The sequence below is a fragment of the Canis lupus genome, chromosome 31 (genome assembly GCF_011100685.1).
Source record: "Canis lupus familiaris isolate Mischka breed German Shepherd chromosome 31, alternate assembly UU_Cfam_GSD_1.0, whole genome shotgun sequence".
NCBI classification, from domain to species: Eukaryota; Metazoa; Chordata; class Mammalia; order Carnivora; family Canidae; genus Canis; species Canis lupus.
Window position 1 is genome coordinate 1,284,188 of NC_049252.1, and position 10,602 is coordinate 1,294,789.

The 10,602-nt window shown below is 36.0% G+C and overlaps 1 pseudogene; it reads left to right on the forward strand.

Annotated features, from left to right (window-relative positions):
• Positions 1-367: 367 nt before the first annotated feature.
• Positions 368-1,472, forward strand: LOC100688275 (annotated as a pseudogene).
• The last annotated feature ends 9,130 nt before the right edge of the window (positions 1,473-10,602 follow it).

A 10,602-nucleotide genomic window follows, 5' to 3' on the forward strand; every position in this document is an offset into this window, starting at 1 on the left:
TTATAAAGGCCATATATGAAAAACCCACAGCTAATATCATCCTTAATGAGGAAAAACTGAGAGCTTTTTCTCTATGGTCAGGAACAAGACAGGGATGTCCACTCTTACCTTATCTTTTATAGATAAGAGACAAGTGGTTATTTTAGGGCAGTCATTGGAACACTTCAGTTCTCTGCTTATAACTTGAACAGAAAATGTGAAGTCCTAAACTCATCATTTTCTTTATGTTATCTTTCCAATGTAGCCAGAAGTAACTAGCCATGCAGAACACTTGCAATCATCATGTATACCCTAATGGCCACTTTGTCTAAGTGATGTGCATGACTTGTAACATCTCATTTTCTCAGTCCGCCCTCACTGGCCTGAATCAGAGAACATGGCGAACCAGGTTATCAAGTGTAAGGCTGCAGTTGCCTGGGAGGCAGGAAAGCCTCTCTCTATAAAAGAGGTAGAGGTGGCACCCCCAGAGGCTCATGAAGTTTGAATTAAGATTATTGCCACTGCAGTTTGCCACACTGATGCCTACACCCTGAGTGGGGCTGATCCCAAAGGGAGTTTTCCAATGATCCTGGGACATGAAGGTGCTAGAATTGTGGAAAGTGTTGGCGAAGGAGTTACTAAGCTGAAGGCAGGTGACACTGTCATCCCACTTTACATCCCACAGTGTGGAGAATGCAAATTTTGTCTAAACCTTAAAACAGACCTTTGCCAGAATATAAGAGTTACACAGGGGAAAGGATTAATGCCAGATGGTGCTAGCAGATTTACTTGCAAAAGAAAGACAATTTTACATTACATGGGAACCAGCACATTTTCTGAATATACAGTTGTGGCTGCTATCTCTGTTGCTAAAATTGATCCTTTTAGCACCTTTGGATAAAGTCTGCCTTCTCGGTTGTGGCATATCAACTGGTTATGGTGCTGCTCTGAACACTGCCAAGGTAGAACCTGGCTCTACTTGTGCCGTCTTTGGCCTAGGAGGAGTTGGATTGGCAACTATCATAGGCTGTAAGGTGGCTGGTGCATCCTGGATCATTGGTGTGGACATCAATAAAGATAAATTCACAAGTGCCAAGGAGTTTGGAGCTTCTGAATGTATTAACCCCTAGGACTTCAGTAAACCCATCCAGGAAGTGCTCATTGAAATGACTGATGGGGGAGTGGACTATTCCTTTGAGTTTATTGGTAACGTGAAAGTCATGAGAGCAGTGCTAGAGGCCTGCCACAAAGGCTGGGGTGTCAGTGTCATAGTTGGAGTAGCTGCTTCAGGTGAAGAAATCGCCACTCGCCTGTTTCACTTGGTAACAGGCCGCGTATGGAAAGGCACTGCCTTTGGAGGATGGAAGAGTGTGGGAAGTGTCCCAAAGTTGGTGTCCGAATATATGTCCAAAAAGATAAAAGTTGATGAATTTGTGACTCACAGTCTGTCTTTTGACCAAATTAATGAAGCCTTTGACCTGTTGCATGCAGGAAAGAGAGAGAAAACACAAGGAGCACAGGGATCATGACCTGAGCTGAAGGTGGACGCCCAGCCAACTGGTGGTAAGCTACTCAGGTGCCCCAGAAAAAAATAGAAAAAAATAGTCTTAAAATGGAAAGATCTGGCAAAGCAAGTGACCAAACTCGTATTGGCAATGTGACAGCTAACACTGTGTCTCCTGATATTATGTGATATCATGAATGCAATACACCACATACCATCAATAGACTCTTCTGCCAAAATAGTATCCTGAACCTACTTGTGAGAAACTAAGAAATACCGAATCTACAAGCTAACTGGCTTGCTTTCTTAAGTGTCAATTTCATAAAACATCAAAAAAAGAGGCTTGGGGTGCCTGGTTAAGCATCTGACTTGTGATTTCAGCTCAGGTCACGATCAAAGGGTCCTGGAATCAAGTCCCCCTCCCCCCGTCAGACTCTGCTTGCTGCATGGAGTCTGAGTTTCTCTCTGTCCCTCCCCTTACACATGTACATGTGCACACACTCTCTCAAAATAAATCAGTAATAAAAATAAAAAACAAATTAAAAAAAAAGTAGGCTTGTTCCAGAATAAGGAAGACTACAGATACAGGACAACCAAATGCCGTGGGTTTGGATCTTAGATTTAAAAAAAGAAGGCTTTAAAGGAACACTTGGGAAAAACTGCGACTCATGTTTATGTACTATAGATAATTCTATATCAATGTTAAATTCCTTGGGTGTGGTAACTGTATTATGACCAGGTAAGAAATTGCTTATGTTGCAGGAGGCATGCTATAATAGTAATGGGTGAAGTATGAAGCCACTTCTTTCAAAAGGAAAGTGTCTAAAGAGAGAAATGTGGCAAAGTAACAAACACTGAACACAGGAAAAGGATTTAAGATGATTTCCTTGTACTACACTTTGAACTTTTCTATAAATTTGAAAATTTTCAAAATAAAAAGTTGGAAATCAACAATCTTTTTCAGAAAAAACAGCTTACAGATACCTTGAGAGTGATTGGGGGGCCTTAGCAAAGTGAAGCACGAGGCATTCAATTCTAACCATACAGAAAGAAAAAACAGGGACACTTGGGTGGCTCAGTGGTTGAGCACCTGCCTTTGGCCCAGGGTATGATCCTGGAGGCCCGGGATTGAATCCCACATCAGGCTCCCTGCGTGGAGCCTGCTTCTCTCTCTGACTCTCCCTTTGTGTCTCTCATGAATAAATAAAATCTTTTTTAAAAATCTCATTTTCTCCTGGAGATGAAGTGATCACTACCTTCAAACCCAATAGGACAGATAATTACTCCCATATTCCTATCTTTAGGGAACTGTTTCTTGGAACCGCTCCTGAGCAAAGAAAAATACTACCTAAGTCAGAGTTGAATCAGGGAAATAGGCCTCAATCTATGTATTTCAAGCAGAAAGATTTAATACAAAGTCAGCTGTTTGTGGTATTGTTGGACAAGATAGAGGGATAAATGTAAGCATTGGAAATGCTGTCTAGAAATCATAAAACTACAAGAAGGTGATGTTGAAACTGCTCCTGGAAAGTAGGACAGTGATGGTGGACTTTAGAAATTAAGTTTTGTGAAACCATTACTATCAATCCAGCAGTCCAGGCTGCCAGTGCCATTCTGGAGGAAGAATGAATTTTAACTCTTTCCCTTCTGATTTTATGTGTCTATAATAGATGGAGTCTAAACCAGAAGCTTTCTGATGAGGGGCTTAGGAAAATATAGTTCCCAGCATGCAACACCCACAGTACAGGGAGGGATGACAGGAGGAGGCAGGGATTACACTGAGTGACAAAAGAAATAACCAACACACACTCTTTCTAGGACTGCTCAAGTCCAATCAGTGTCATCTCATTTGTATACTTTTCATTGTTGTTTCTCAGCAGAAATTTCTTTTTTTTTCAGCAGAAATTTCTTATAACTACCTATAAGTCATCTACATAAAACCCCCCAAATACCTTTTAGTGCAATTGGAATTAAATCTAAATCCTTACCTTGGCCTACAATGCCATATTTTTCTGACTCTTGCTTATGTCTCTGATCTTGAAAACTACCATCTTCCTCCTCACCGACTATACTTCTCAGTCACCAAGGATAGCTTCCTGGTGTTTCTCAAACACACTGATCTTGTTTCTGCCTGCTGCTTTGCACTGTTATTCCTTCAACTTGGAATCATCTTTCTCTGGATCTCCTTTTATTCCACTCCTGTTCATTGTTTATATTTTTGATGGAAGATTGGAAGAGAAGAAGGATGATGAAGAAGAGGAGGAAGGAGAGAAGTTGAAAAGAGAAATTTTAAAACTATGAAATAAACAAGGAACATTATTAGACAATACAACAAGATTTACGCATTTGCTTTTAGTGGCAAAGATACTTAAACTCCAGAACTTGTAGATTATTCTCGGGGTCTGTCATTTAGCCCAGGGTTCCTCAAACCTGATTCCTCCATGCTTTTCCTAAAAAATAGATATTTACTCCTTTTCCCTGCACTTGAGCTCCTAGCATCTGCAGCTTTAATAAGCCACTGAGATGATTCTTACATAGTTAAGAGGTAGCTGACAATGTATTTTTCATATAGTAAAATATAAGTAAATATTTGGGAGGTTTTATGAATTTTTGGAAGCACTGAACTAGAAATTACACCACTTTTTCTATAAGAAAAAAAATCACTCTAAGAAAAAAAATGTCAAACTCAATCACCAGGAATATCCCATGAGAGAGGTAAAATTGGTCATTACTGAGAATTTAAGCATATCTAATTTTAAGGCCCTAAATGGAAGAAAAATATTATCTAGATACAAATTCAATACATTATTTGCAGACTTGGAAACTATTTAACATTCTGTAATTGCCTTAATGTTGGACAGTTTATGGCTTATTTTCTTTTTTTGATAGGGTTTCCATTTAACTTATAAAAAACAAGAAACAACCACAACTTTAGATAAAAAGACATCACAACTTTAACAGGACTTTTTACAAGGCTCAAAGACTGACTATAACTCAGAAATCAGGAGTCTTTTCAAGGTCTTAGCTCTTTTGTAAAGGGTACGTGTTAAACTCTTATTCTCCATTACAGGATAAAAGCTCTAAAGATCTTTTCTGAATTTTGTGGTGTACTCAGCCCAAAAAAGATGATGAGACTGATGAAGGAAATAAATAATAGTTCTGGTACTAGGAATTCCATTCCCTCCCCAAATATGCCTCTATAATTCATTTGTACCCCTGGCCTGCAGTGGGGGTAAACTTTTCTTTAATTTCTAAATGAATTAATGTAAATTCTAATCACATGTTGGACTCCAAGAGATGCATATTCCTTTCAAATATTTCTGAGAATTTCTGGAGATTGTGCTTAGATGTCTTGGTAGTTATTTCTCGTCTTTTGTGCCAAATTCCTGGTTTTGGCTGGCTTCTTCCTAATCGTTCTGACCATCTCTCTCCATCTCCACATATTCTTTTAGCCTTTGTGGTTGGCTTCACGTAAAATATAAGTGTAGACTTTATTCCCCAAATAAAGGGAAAAGAGATGGCATTACTAAGTTAGTAGTTAACAGAGCTGTATTGAAGATTTGCGGAGGGTTGGGGTTAAGAAAATTACAGCATAGAATAGGAAACTGCTCTTTCTAAGTTTATTAATCACACATAGTCTCAGGGAATGTTTAAATATTAGCCATGTTTTTCATATGGGCTTGATCTACACCTATGTTGTGACAATTCTGTCTTTAGTGTCTTTTTTTTCTATTTATTCCTTTATACTCTCTATTCCTGACCATTCCATCTCTTCTCCATCTTCTACCATCCCCATCCCCAGCAAAAATGTAAAAACAAAACAAAACAAAACAACAAACCAACCCTCTCCCCCAAATACATGCTAAATTTCTGCCTCTGGAGTTACTTGTTCAAAGCTAAAATTTATATTAAAATAATCTCTCTATAGCAGCAAGAGCAAATATTAACTTTATCATACAGAGCAGCCTCCCTATGTTTTCTCGTTCAAACTCTGCCCTATGTCTTGCCTTCAACAATGAAACAAATAAATACATTTTTTCAAAGGAAAGAATCCTCTACCTGAGAGGGTTATGCAGGCTCCCAGATATAGAAGAGTCTTCAATCTTTTATTTTAAAATAGCAATATTTCCTTATATCTACAAATCAGTGGTATTTGCTCTTTCTTCCACCTCATAATTTGACAGGAATGAGGTAGAGAGACTGTTATAGGAAGGTGAGCACAGCATTTTCAATGATCTAGAGTTTGGATTCCTTCAACACATTTTCAGAACTCAGAAAAATTCTCACTATTGGTTGCTCATTAGAATCACCTGAGGAGCTTTTAAGAAATCCCAGTCTTTAGGCTTCTTGCCAGACTTATTAAATCAGAATCTCAGAGTGGGACCCAGACATCAATAGTTTTAAAAGCTTCCCCAGATGATTCTAGTGTGCAGTCAAAGTTGAGAATGACAAGTCTAGAAAAAAATGGGATACTTAAAAGGATGGCTAGTGGCCAAGTGCCATCTTATCAACAACATGTTATAAACCATATAACAGTAATTGGGCAAGATGAGGAAGTTAAATGGACCTTTGCCCATCCATGTTCTTTAGTAAGAGTAGAAGTTATTTATTAAAGAATACCTACTTATTTGTCTAGTTTATAACATAAAAGGATAAGAATGAACCAAGTCCATACAGTCAAAGATGCGTGCTGGAAGTTTGGGAGTCAGGTGAATAGCTAAACCATGTCAACATCATCAAAGCATTTGAATAAATATAGTTTCTTCCTCCTTCCTTTTTTTTTTTTTGTTATTGAAGGGTAAATCAAAATTATTTGATCTTAGATATTCTTAAAGAGGCAATTGCTTTTAACTTGCCATTTCCTTTGTTTTGTAATAGTTTGGAAATAGAATTTTAGCAAGAAATGAACCTCTATGACAATATAATTCAACATTCCCACTTAATAGATGGACAAAATAAATAACTTTGCCCACATTAATACAAGTTAGAAATAAAGCTGGGATTAGAACCAGACTTTTTGGCTTAAGTATAATGTTCTGTAACATGTTCCTTTCATTTTAATATAACTTTTCCCCTTTCTCAAACTTGGACAGTCAGTATAATACCTGGTGAGTTTATATTGAAGTCCTCTAAAATTATCTCTTCCAACCCTGGCTTAATAATTTCCCATTGTGATAATTGTATAGAAGTAGATAAAAGACTATATGACAAACTTTTTACCCCAGTACCTGACAGAGCAAGTATTAATCAAATTATTGGAAAGCAGAATTATTTTCTTATTTTATTATGAGTATGACATGAAAAACAATGTTAAAAAGGAAAAGGATGTGTTGAATCAATTATTATTGTTTGTAGTTTTCTTGTCAATCAATGTTTATTTTACTACTAACATGGTATCCATAGAAGCTTATGTTTAATATCCACAAGTGGTAGAATCATTGATGTTTATGTGAATAGGTTTAGGACAAAAGGACAAGGTTTTTGTTGAGGGCTTTCTTGTGGGAGATGGAGAATTGAATCACAAAACCTGTTTTTCAGCTGGCCTGACTGATAAAAGAAGAAATGGGATGGTGAGAGACACAAGAGAGAGAGAAGAGTGAGGGGAGGATTGTGACACTACAGGATAAAGATCAAAGTTCTGTAACATGATTCTGGCTTAAAAGTATTTGAGTTTGAATAAAGTGTTTGCCATTTGTTAGCTCTGCAACTTTGGGTTAATCGCTTACTCTCTCCATGTCCTAGTTTCCTCCTCTTCTGTAAAATGGGGGTAAATTAACCGCTTTACAAAAGTTGATATGATGTTTGTTTAAGTTTAAATATAAAAATATCTATCTATCTATCTATCTATCTATCATCTATCTATCTATTATCATCATCATCATCGTCATACTTATAACAGCTTAATAAATCCTAGACTGACATTAGCTATTTTTGTTGGGCAATAATTTTGTGTTTGAATAGAATGAGGGCAGTTAATAATGATAGAGAAATAATCTTGTCCATGTAAATAAAATTTAATAATGTAGATAATGGAATATGATATGTATCGTATATTAAAGTTGAGATTTAGATGTGACAAAGATTTAGATGTTACATAAGCCTGGTGTTCACACTGTAGCTTGACATTTAAAATGGCACTCGGGTTTCTATATTGTTTGTATCTCTCATTTTCTCCTTTTCAAGATCTTTAGTTTGGGAGTGAAGAATATGTATGTGGAGCTAAACTTATTGTCTGCATGTTATGCATCCAAATAATCATATAGAATATGATGCCACGACCACTGGAGGTTTGTCAGAAATAACAGAAAAGAAGGATGACTGATACAAGTATGTTTCTCAGTTTTGAATCACCCTGATTTATAAATGCCCAAGGGAATGATTCCTTGGAAACCCTTATCAGCAAGCTTATTTGGGGTTGCCTATATCTATATGATTTTAAGAATAAGGCAAAACCATCATTCCATTTGGAGAATAACTGAGGGTGTGTATGCTACTGGCAAAGAATTTGGCTGTGATTCTATTAGAACAATTATCTCAAAGCTTTTCCTTATATAATGATGAGTGTGTGGCTCAACACAAATCATATTATTATTCCTAACAGGCTTGAAAGGCCACATGTGGAAGCTGGGAATAAAGGAAAATAACTAAAAAATGCTGACTATAGTAATGATAAGAACTGAATCTCTGCTGAGAAAAGCACAATGAATATTACAGAAAATATTTCCCATAATTACAAAGTAGGAAAATATTTTTCTAATTTTTTGACTGTACTCCCACTGAAAATTAATATTTATCCTGATAAATGAAGAGAGATAGAGAGACAGAGACAGAGAGAGAGAGAGAGAGAGAGAGAAAAGAACAACTCAATATCCTCATGGCTTGATTTCAAATTTCCTTGCAATTTCTGCTCAAATGTGAATTTAATATAAAGATCTTCCCCGTCCTCCCTCTTTAAATGAACTCCCCTATTACTCCATATTCCTCTTACTCTTCTTTACTTTTCTTTATATTTAGCACTACATGAAATATATATACATTTATTATTATTATTTTTTTATACATTTATTTTTAATATCTTTAATATTATTCCTGAAGCCTTAGAACTTCATAAAATTATCAGAAAAACTTTAGTTCATTTTTTTGAAACCGAATCAACTAGCAGTTTTTTCTAAGTTTGAAGTGGATGAACATATCAATTATAATACATAATATGATATGTAATACTTCAGAAGGTTTCATAATTTAACACAATAATTAATAATGTTGTAGGCCATAGTCACATACTGAGGATTTTCATGATGTTTATCTCGATTCTCTTATTTCCTTGGATTCATTCATTCATTTAAAAAATAAGTAACTGTGTATTTATCATGTACTAGAAAATATGCCAAGCACCTGCATTAGAAATGAAAACAAGACAATCACGGACTGCTGTCAAGTTGCTTACAATCTAGAATGGTTAAATGTAATTATTCAAATAGGTTTAGTTGCAATTGCAATCAGTACTCAGAAGAGATAGAGAATTTTGGTTAAATGTATGTAGGGAGATAAAATCTGTTTTGTGAGATCAGGGAAGGGTTCTCTGATTAAACATAATGGAAAAACAAAAACAAAAACAAAAACAAACCCAAAACTTCTCAACCAGCAATAGAGATAGAGAGCTAAACAGATATGTACCATTGAGTATCCTAGTGTCTCAAGAATCAGTCTATCCAGGTTCCATGGATGTAGGGACAAAGAATGAGGGGATAGAATGGGTTGGAAGTTGTTTGCATTTAGATCCCCATATCTCCTCCCATATGAACAGAAGATTAGAAGTTAATAGTTTCTAGAGAAGTAAACATTAAATCTCTATATTGGGAGATACAATGTATAGTTGTGAAGTTGGGATGGAGATGAGAGGAGTCCATACAAGAAAAAGAAAACAGTAATAAAACTAAAAAAAAATTGGATCTTGAAACTCTCAGTTCTCTTCAACTTGGGTGTAAGAAATGTTAGCCAGATTGTTACTAGTAAAGTACTGAACATGGGAAAGTGTCCCTGGAGACTGACATGACCCGGAGGAAAGACCTAAAAATTATGAATGGGAAGGTTCCCAGAGGTATGGTGCATTCAGATGTGTCTCTACTGAGCCCACATTGACAAAGTCCCATCCACACTCTTAGAGACAATACCATTCAGTTTTAATTTCCTAGTATTAAATAGGAGTTATCAGTTAAGGTTTACCAGACAGGTTACCAGAAGAGGAAAATCTCTTCACTTGAAAATAAAAAAAAACATACTTAGGTATAAATTTAACCAAGGAGGATGAAAGACTTGTACTCTGAAAACTACAAAATATTGATGAAAGAGTTTGAAGATGACATAAAGAAATGGAAAGATATTCCATATCATGGATTAGAAGAACAAATAGTATTAAAGTACATACTACCCAAATCTACAAATTTAATGCAATCCTTTTCAGAATACAAATAGTATTTTTCACAGACCTAAAACAGATAATCCTAGAATTTTTATGGAACCATAATAGACCCCAAATAGCCAAAGCAATCTTGAAAAAGAAATACAAAGGTGGAGGTATCACAATCCCGGATTTTGAGGTATACTTAAACTGAGGTAATCAAGACAGTATGGTACTGGCACAAAAACAGACACATTGGTCAATGGAATAGAATAGAACCCAAAACTGAACCCACAGTTATATGGTCAATTAATCTTTGACAAACCAGGAAAGAATAGCCAATGGGAAAGTCTCTTCAATAAATGGTGTTGGGAAAACTGGCCAGCAACATGCAAAAGAATGAAACTGGGCCACTTTTTTATACTATACATGAAAGTAAACTCAAAATGGATTAAAGACCTTAAATGTTTAGACCTGAAACTATAAAAATCCTAGAGGAGAACATAGGCAGTAATTTCTCTGACATCATCTCTATGTCTCCAAAGGCAAGGGAAACAAAAGAAAAAATAAACCACTATTGGAACTACATCAAATTGAAAAGCTTTTGCACAGTGAAGGAAATAATCAACAAAACTAAAAGACAACCTACTAAATGGGAGAAGATGTTTGCAAATGACATATTTTATAAGGGGTTAATATCCAAATATATAAAGGACTG